This window comes from Ixodes scapularis, unplaced genomic scaffold (assembly GCF_016920785.2).
Source record: "Ixodes scapularis isolate PalLabHiFi unplaced genomic scaffold, ASM1692078v2 PGA_scaffold11__112_contigs__length_91849675, whole genome shotgun sequence".
Lineage (NCBI taxonomy): Eukaryota > Metazoa > Arthropoda > Arachnida > Ixodida > Ixodidae > Ixodes > Ixodes scapularis.
The window spans coordinates 24,036,562-24,044,763 of record NW_024609837.1 but is presented as its reverse complement, the minus strand read 5'-3'; positions in this window follow the sequence as shown (position 1 = coordinate 24,044,763).

The window sequence follows — 8,202 nt, the reverse complement described above, 5'->3', positions numbered from 1 at the left end:
GTGCAGAGACGCCCACAGCACCGTACAAAAGCCGCGGCTTTCGCTGCATGCAGACACGATGACAGAACATTATCTGCGCATCACACAGCTCAACTAAAGCATGTTCGAATGCATCTGCAGACAGGTATCGCGGTCCCCGAAATGCCGAGGACCGCGATGCGAACTCGCGTAATGGTCTTTTATTGGGCGTTCTTGTTTGGATTGGCTTGGCTTCTCCCCGTCTTGTAAGTAGGCGTCCTGCTAAAACTTGGTTTTGATAAGATTTACAGTATACCGGCGGCTGCTGTGCGGCGGCGTGTGTGTGTGTGCATGCCCGCAGTGTGTGCCGCGTATCCGGGTTCATCGACCCCGGTGCGGCGGGAAGCGGATCGATCCGATGCCCGGGCCCTGGGCTCCCATGCTCTTCATCCTCCGGGGTCGTCGACCGGGGAGACCGCTTCCGCGATGCGGCAGCCTCCACCTGCGCTGCAACGACGAACAGGACCCCGGTGTCGTCGCCGCGTGCATGCCCTTGCCGCTACCGAACCCATGGTCGAAACTTACGTTTGGTCGAAGCCACGGGGGGTAGCGTCTTAACTCGCGAACCGACCGCGTTATGGGGGGTGCGATGAACTCGAAACCCGGTTCAACATCCGCGGAGTCGGCGGTCATCTATACTCGCGCTTACAGAAACGGGCGCGATACAAGGCCAACGTCATGCTGCTTATACATCATACTTCATACAAAAGACAGTCTCAGCGGCGTACCAACTTGTTCTTAAGTGGGGGGGACAAACCCCCCCCCCCCCCCCCCCCCCCCCCGGGGGCGGGGGGCGGTGCCCTTGGTATCCCTTGGGCGCCGCCGGCCAGTGTTTGCCCTGCCCAGTAGCGGCTGTTTCAGGGGTGGGCAAAACACATGCCTTGCCCCCAACCCCCCCCCCCCCACACACACACACACACACACACACTCTAAGAACTGGGGGGTGGGGGGGCGCAAGTGCCCCCCTTGCCCCCCCCGGTTGGTACGCCGATGCATAGTCTGCATACAGATTCGAACGCAAATCACCGCGAGATTCCGCGCTTCAAAGGGGTGGATTGCTGGGTTATCTAGTTGGTTGTTGAACTTCCTTATTAAAAACAGTGCAAAAGGACGGGACAAAAGTGTGAAGGAGCGCACAGAACGGAAGCTGACTGACAAACGAATGTTTCTACTGGGAATTCCACACGCGCGCAGTGTCTCGCACATGCACGTACTCATCTCGTCGCACATCTTGGATGGCAGGCAGGTAGCCAGGATTTTGTTTCGGGGGGGGGGGGGGGGGGGGGGGGCCGCCGCCGCCCATGACAAAATGCTGTATGAGGGTGAGGGGGGGGGAGGAGTTCCCAGCAAAATGGAAGATATCGGGGGGAGGGGGGGGGGCCCATGCCCCCCCCCCCTTCCCTGGATACGTGCCTGTTGTATGTGCTCGTACACGGAGTGAAATAGGCGCTAGATAAATCCGAACGTTGACTCGTGTAAACCAGCAGCGTCGCGCGTAAAGACGCAATCAGGTGAGTGACGAAATGCGTATAAATATATGATGAATCACTAGGAAAAATCAAATGTTTTTTTTTTTTTTTTTTTTTTTTTTTTTTTTTTTACGCGCCGAACCTACGACGGGCATCTGGCACCCCCCGGCGGAGGACTGAGGATTAGTTTCGATTACTTGGGGATCTTCTGATGTGCAACCTAATCACCTGGAGAGGGAGACGTTGGAAGCGGCCCTTACACTTGCCTGCCAACATGATCGCTGGATCAGTGTCGCGTCCGTACATCTGACGAGCGGGGAACTGCAACTCATTAACAGTGATTAATCATATTTTTATACCTTTTCTTTCTTTCTTTTTTTTTTTCTTTTTTTTTTTTGGGGGGGGGGGGGGGTGGAACAACTGACCCAAGTTGACCTCTGTTGGAAATCAATAGGTGTGTTGTCTGTAAGCTCCGTGTGCAAACTACAAATCGATCAAACAGGCCATAGAATTTTAACCAATCTTTTCAAAAATCAACATACTTTAAAAAAAAAAGCTTTTTAGGGCACGCATTTGGTAAAATAAACTTTTTTTTTTTTTTTTTTTTGTTAACGAAGTGATCGAAAAAAACGAAATTGGCGAAACGTTGTAAGACTCATTTAAGCGATTCCGGAATACGCTTCTATTTCGGGGTCGACGTCTCGAACTAGAAGCACTTTTCGAGATCCCTCCTAACCCAAAATCGTTCTCGCAACGTAATGTGTCTTTTTTTTTGTGTGTGTGTGTGTGTGTGTGTGTGGGGGGGGGGGGGGGTAGTGACATTTGTGTCCTTCATAAAATCTTAAAAAAAAAAAACTTTTTTCTAATTTTTTTAAGTCTTTTTTTTTTTTTTTTTTTTTTTTGTGAGAGAGTCTGTTTAGATCTCGGACATGACAAATGAGGGCTGCAAAAAATCATCACTTGAAAGTTGACCACCATGTCACAATCATGGAGGGACTCATCAAATTTAACGGTGCCAGTTTATATACCCACGAATGCACGGATGTGAAACAAAAAGCTAGCTTTTCGAGACTGATTTTTATTTATTCCTTAATTCGTATAACCTCCCAGGCTCATGCAGAGTATCGAGTAATTTTATCTTATTCCACAGTTGTTGTTGTTTTGTTTTTTTGTTATGGATTTACACTATTATTGTGTACTGTTTAAAAATAACTTCAAATAAAGCAAGGTGAATGAACAAACGTAAATTCACTCCGTGCTTTTTTGTACAGAACTATTTTTTTTTTCTTTTTTTACACCGCAAATCTAGTCACCTGGTTCAGCGGCGTTCTGACCCAGCGAGCGATTGAGGAACACACAAACGTTGATGATTTCTCACGCCACTGCCCTCGTCCGTAGGTCACACAGAAGTATACGTATCACGTTGTTGGCATTGCAAAAAAAAAAAAAAAAAAAGCGTCGCTACACCAACTCATGTTTACAAACAAACCGGAGCGCCCCTAGCGGACGTCACCGGCGCCGCGCATGCGCCGTGGATGGTGGGCAAGAAGCCCGCCGTCGCCCATAAACAAACCATTGAATTGCGTTGTTGTCGGCGTCGGTGGGAGTCCCCGTGCTCTTTTTCGCGTTGGAATTGTTGATTCTACGTCCTCCTAACAATGTCTGACTACTTGAGCGGTATCAGCAAAACTATCGAGGCAAAACTTTGCGTGAATAATGTGACGTGCGGCGATTCATTTCACGTGGACGCCGCAGAATGGGCGCTAAAGCCTGACTCCCACGTCGAGATTCTGCTCGCTATTTTCAGTCGCGACGTCGCTCGGACTGAAAAAGCGTGGACCGTAGCTGAGATGGTGGGCATCGATACTGAAAACCTCAAGTAGGACGGGCATTACAAGTCGGTGATGGCCACTGGTAACAATGATCAACAACTTCTTGTATCTGTTTACACTTAGCCGACTTACCCCAACCAACCTTCAAAAGTGTTTTGAGGCCTGCACTTAGTTCTTATCGCAATTACCGGGTCAACGTTTGGTTTACCGCTGTCGTTTGAACGAACTGACGACAAAAAGCAGCCAAGTTTGAAAGAGCAGACGACAGTTCGAACGCACGCGCAATGGAGTACGGGCAAGAAGCACCGCGTCCCGCGTCAACAAACCATTCAAATGTCCCGTTGTCGGCGTCTGTGTGAGTCTGCATACTCTTTTTCGCGTTGGAGTTGTCGATTCTACGTCCTCATCGCAATGTCTTACCACTTCAATCGCCTGAGCGAAATTATCAAGGCTCGTTACGCCGCTAAACTTTCCGTAAATAATTTGACGTGCGGCGATTCATTCGCATGAACGCTGCAGAATAGACGCCAAAACCATGATGAGATTCTTGTAGCTATTTTCGGTCACGACGTCGCTCGTGCTGCAAAAGTGTAAAAGGTAGCGGCGATGATCGACGTCGATACTGAAAATCGGAAGCGGGAAAAATCTTTAAAAGAAAATTTTTGTAGTTTTCTTAAGTCTTTTTTTTTTCTTTTTGATAGAGAAAAAGAGTGTTTAGATCTTGGACATGACAAAAAATCATCACTTGAAAGTTGACCACCATGTCACAATCATGGAGAGACTCATCAAATTTAACGGTGCCAGTTCATATACCCACGAATGCACGGGTGTGAAACAAAAAGCTAGCTTTTCGACACTTATTTTTATTTATTCATTACTTCGTATAACCTCCCAGGCTCATGCAGAGCATTGAATGATCTGATCTTATTCCAGATTTTTTTTTTGCTATGGATTTACACTATTATTCTGTACTGTCTAAAAATAACTTCAAATAAAACAAGGTGAATGAACAAACGTAAATTCACTCCGTGCTTTTTTGTACAGATTTTTTTTTTTTACACCACATGATTGGGTATGTGACACGCGAGCGTGCAGGGTTCAGTCGCGCAAATCTAGTCACGTGGTTCAGCAACGCTGCTGACCCAGCGAGCAACTGAGGAACACACAAACGTTGATGATTTCTCACGCCACTGTCCTCGTCCGGAGGTCACACAAATGTACGTATCACGTTATTGGCTTTGAAAGAAAAAAAAAATGCGTCGCTTATTGTGTGTTAGAATTTTATATGTCACGTGAACGGCGAACCTGAATCTCCTCCACGACGCCGTTGAAGCTCAGCCGGTCATCGAGAGTCGGACGCGGAAAGTTCGAATCAAAAGAAATGCGAAGCATCGCGTTTCCGCAGCTTCGCGAAAGAGTAGGTCCGCTTCCGCTGTCGTCGGACAACGAAAGAGTTGGGAGCGGCACTTGCTGACCTTCTCTCGTCTTGGCCAGATGCCGAACCAGTGAAGCGGGCGCTGAAGGGTTTCAACAAAGGCCAATGATGAGGGAGAAGGACACGGTAGAATCTAAAGCGCTCACGATGAGGTGAAGTAAACGTACTAAGAGGAAACATAAATTGAAAGTCGGTTATGGTGGTGCCCAGTCCATGCACAACTGCGGCGTAGCGTCTGCATCTCACTCGACCCTAACCTGACAGCGATGAGGGACCTACCTTGGACGGTCACGCAGAGAGAGAAACGGGTAGGTTGATTGCTCCAGCGAGCGCGTGGCCTCCGCCACTCTGTCAACTAACTTGGGGGTCGTCATCGAACCGCGCTGGTGGTCAATCCTCAATCCTTCTTGTTCTTGCTGAGGAAAACCAACTCGGTGGCGCGAAATGTCTGCTGCAGGAGTCGCGGACGAATGCGAAAAAGCCCAGGTGAGCGCGTGGCTCCGAACACCTGCATGCAGCGCTGTCTAACGAAAGAAAGCGGAGTCGTCACCGAGGCTGTTGCGTGAACGAGCGGGATTTCAGCGGCATCTTTTGTTCGTCACTTCCCACCTGGTCGGCAAGCAATTGCTGAGCCAACACCGCGCAACACCGTTTATCGCCATTTATCCCGCGGGTATATTATTGAGACGCCCGAAAACTGACTACTCAAACTGCGTGACCGGGTGGTTTTGGCCACACTTGATTTCGACTTTTGTCGTGGAACGCATTTAGATTCTACGAAATCCGCATTGACTCAAGCGACGGCTGGTCGAGCGTAGAATGGCGAGAAAAACTGAACAGCCGCCGAAGCCCCGATAAAGGTTTAGCTTTCTTCTGGTGGATAGCGCGGAAGACCTTGTAGACTAAGAGCTCGCCTGGGCTTTTTCATATCGCCTGCGACAGTACGCGCTCAATAAGGCCGCCACAATGGCGGCTGGTGTGACGTCACATCAGTGCAAGCCAACCGGGTGCGTGCATTGCGCGCGCGAAGTAGCCAGATTCGCCCGAGGCGAAACATCTGCGCTTGTGCCACTGATCTCTATGACAATTGAGATCAGTGGCTTGTGCAGTGCCGACAGCAGCGCCACCGGTGTGGTGTGACATTAGGGAGTTGACCGAAGCCACATTAGCGGCCATTGTAGTGCCCTTGCTGCTGAGAGCTTCGGCACGCATTTCGCACGGCGGAATTTATTTTTCTCGGCCAGAAAAAGTAGAAACGACTACCAAAACATGAGGCGATGATGTCACGTGCCAGTCAGTCGTTTCCCACTAGATCGACTAAACTCCTTTCCCCAGTGTTCTTGAGGGCGCCGCCATTTTTAGGCTTAGTGCAAAGCGGGCGGGGATAGCTCCGATTCGAAACTGGCTCTGTCTCGGTTTGTTCTAAAATTTCTGGCGGACGGAAAAGCGTTTCCTGCGGTTTCGGATTGTCACTCTCACTAACGCTGTAATGCACAAAAGAAAAAAAAAAAGTGTTGCTTTGCGTGCTTGCCTGACAGCCGACAAAGAAGCCACAAGAAGGAGCACGTTGACTGATACCCAAAATATTGACTTCAGTGTCCAAGCAATTTACATTTTGATAGGGCATTTAAGTACAGCGAAGCTGCAACAGACACGCACGACGATGACCTTTTTTCTTTTTTTTTTTTTCGGGGTTTCTGGCGCGGGCGATGGTGGAAATCGCATCGTCGTCGGGGCTATACAAGACACGAGTAAATTGCAACAGACGAAAGAAACGACACACAAAATGCCACCCTCCCTATCGGAAAAGTTGGCATGGACGACCGTGCTCTCAAATTTCGCGGGCCACTATCGAGGGCATGTTGGCCAGACGTCCCGACGCGCCTTGCTGCACGCTTCGCTTGGCGGTAGAAAGCAGAGCCTTCGATCATTCGCAGTACCTGTCCGACGTCCGAGCGACGACAGACGCGGGGCGCACGAATCGCGAAAAATGGGAAGCGACGTAAAGTCCGAGACCGCGCAATGTTTTTCCTGGGGAGAGGAAGGAACGCTCCCCTACGTGACCCCGATGTTGCGAGTTCAAGTTGCGAGCCGTGCGTTTTGGTTTTCAGACACCGCGCCGCACGGCGAACGTCGAGCCCTGGATTATCGGGGGCGGGGTAAACACACGAGGAGGATGTGACCGGGAGACATCAACTAGCGCGACTAGTTCTGGTCATGGCTATAAACTGCTGCTGTATATTGACTGATGTGATGAGAAAGGCAGTGCGTCTCTTTCGGATGCTTAACCTCCTCCAGAACGCGTTTGCTGTCTTCCGCCGTGCATTGGTCGCGCGTGCACGTTCGATGCTCAAGAAACACCGAAGCATTGTTGAAGGCAGACGCATCCGTCTCGGAGCCGCGTTGGCGGCGATGCTGCGTGGTTCCTCTAGCGATGACGTTTGGGAAGAAAGGTTTCAGGCCTTGTCTTTTAGGTGGCAATGGTCATTGGTCATGCACGTCCGCGGGAGGGAATGACCGCTTGCGGTATACGCCGGCAACTATGCGCGCGCTTCGAGGAGACGGAATAAACCTTGGCCTTGCTCCAGCGCCATTCAAGAAGGCGTCTCACGTCCGCGCATTTCCCTTCCTCCCCCCACCAAACGAGTTACGCGATCTCCCCCGGACTCAAAATAAAACCGCCGCGCGGCTGCATTTCCGCTTCCGCAAAAGGCGGCCAACCCGGAAGAGCGGCTTCTCCTCTGGCTCCGCTGCGCTGCGGCGAAGCCCGCCGCCCTCCGCTGCAGGAGCCGGCCGGCCGGCCGATTCGCCCGCAGCGTTGCGGTCCCTCATCAACGGATCAGACTTCGCAGAAAGCGTCCAAAATCGGATTAGGATGATCGCCGGATTGGCATCTGCGTAATTCTAGCGGGCAGCCTTTTTTTTTTTTTTAATTTGTATGTAATAATTTGTTTGATCCGGAGAGAACTACGGCATAATTTGGGTGCCGCGGCGCGCGGAATCGATCGAGCCGACCGGGGTGTGGTTCGGCGTGCCCGCTCGTGGCCTCGTATTCGAACCCAGCGGGGCGGAAACGAGAGCAGCACCGCTACGGCGCACCCGACGCGGCCGCATCTCAACGGTGCCGAGAACGACCACGCGTCCGAGGGTCCCATCTTCGCGATGGATGAAGACGAGTTGTCGAGAGCAATAGTCTTCGTGCACTCCCGACATGCTGAGAGTGCTGGACAAACAGCGTCGTTACGCGAACGCGCGGCAGTAATCGCCGGTGAGGGTACCGGCGGCTCGAAGCGTTCATAAAAACCGGGATGACTACTTTAACAGAACGTGCAGGCATGCACGCCGCTGGGGTTTGCCGGAATAGAAATTATGTGAAAAGGAATGTTCCGGCAAGCACACACCCTTCTTCGTATGAAGAGTGAATCAACCCGGTGCGAAACCAAAAACA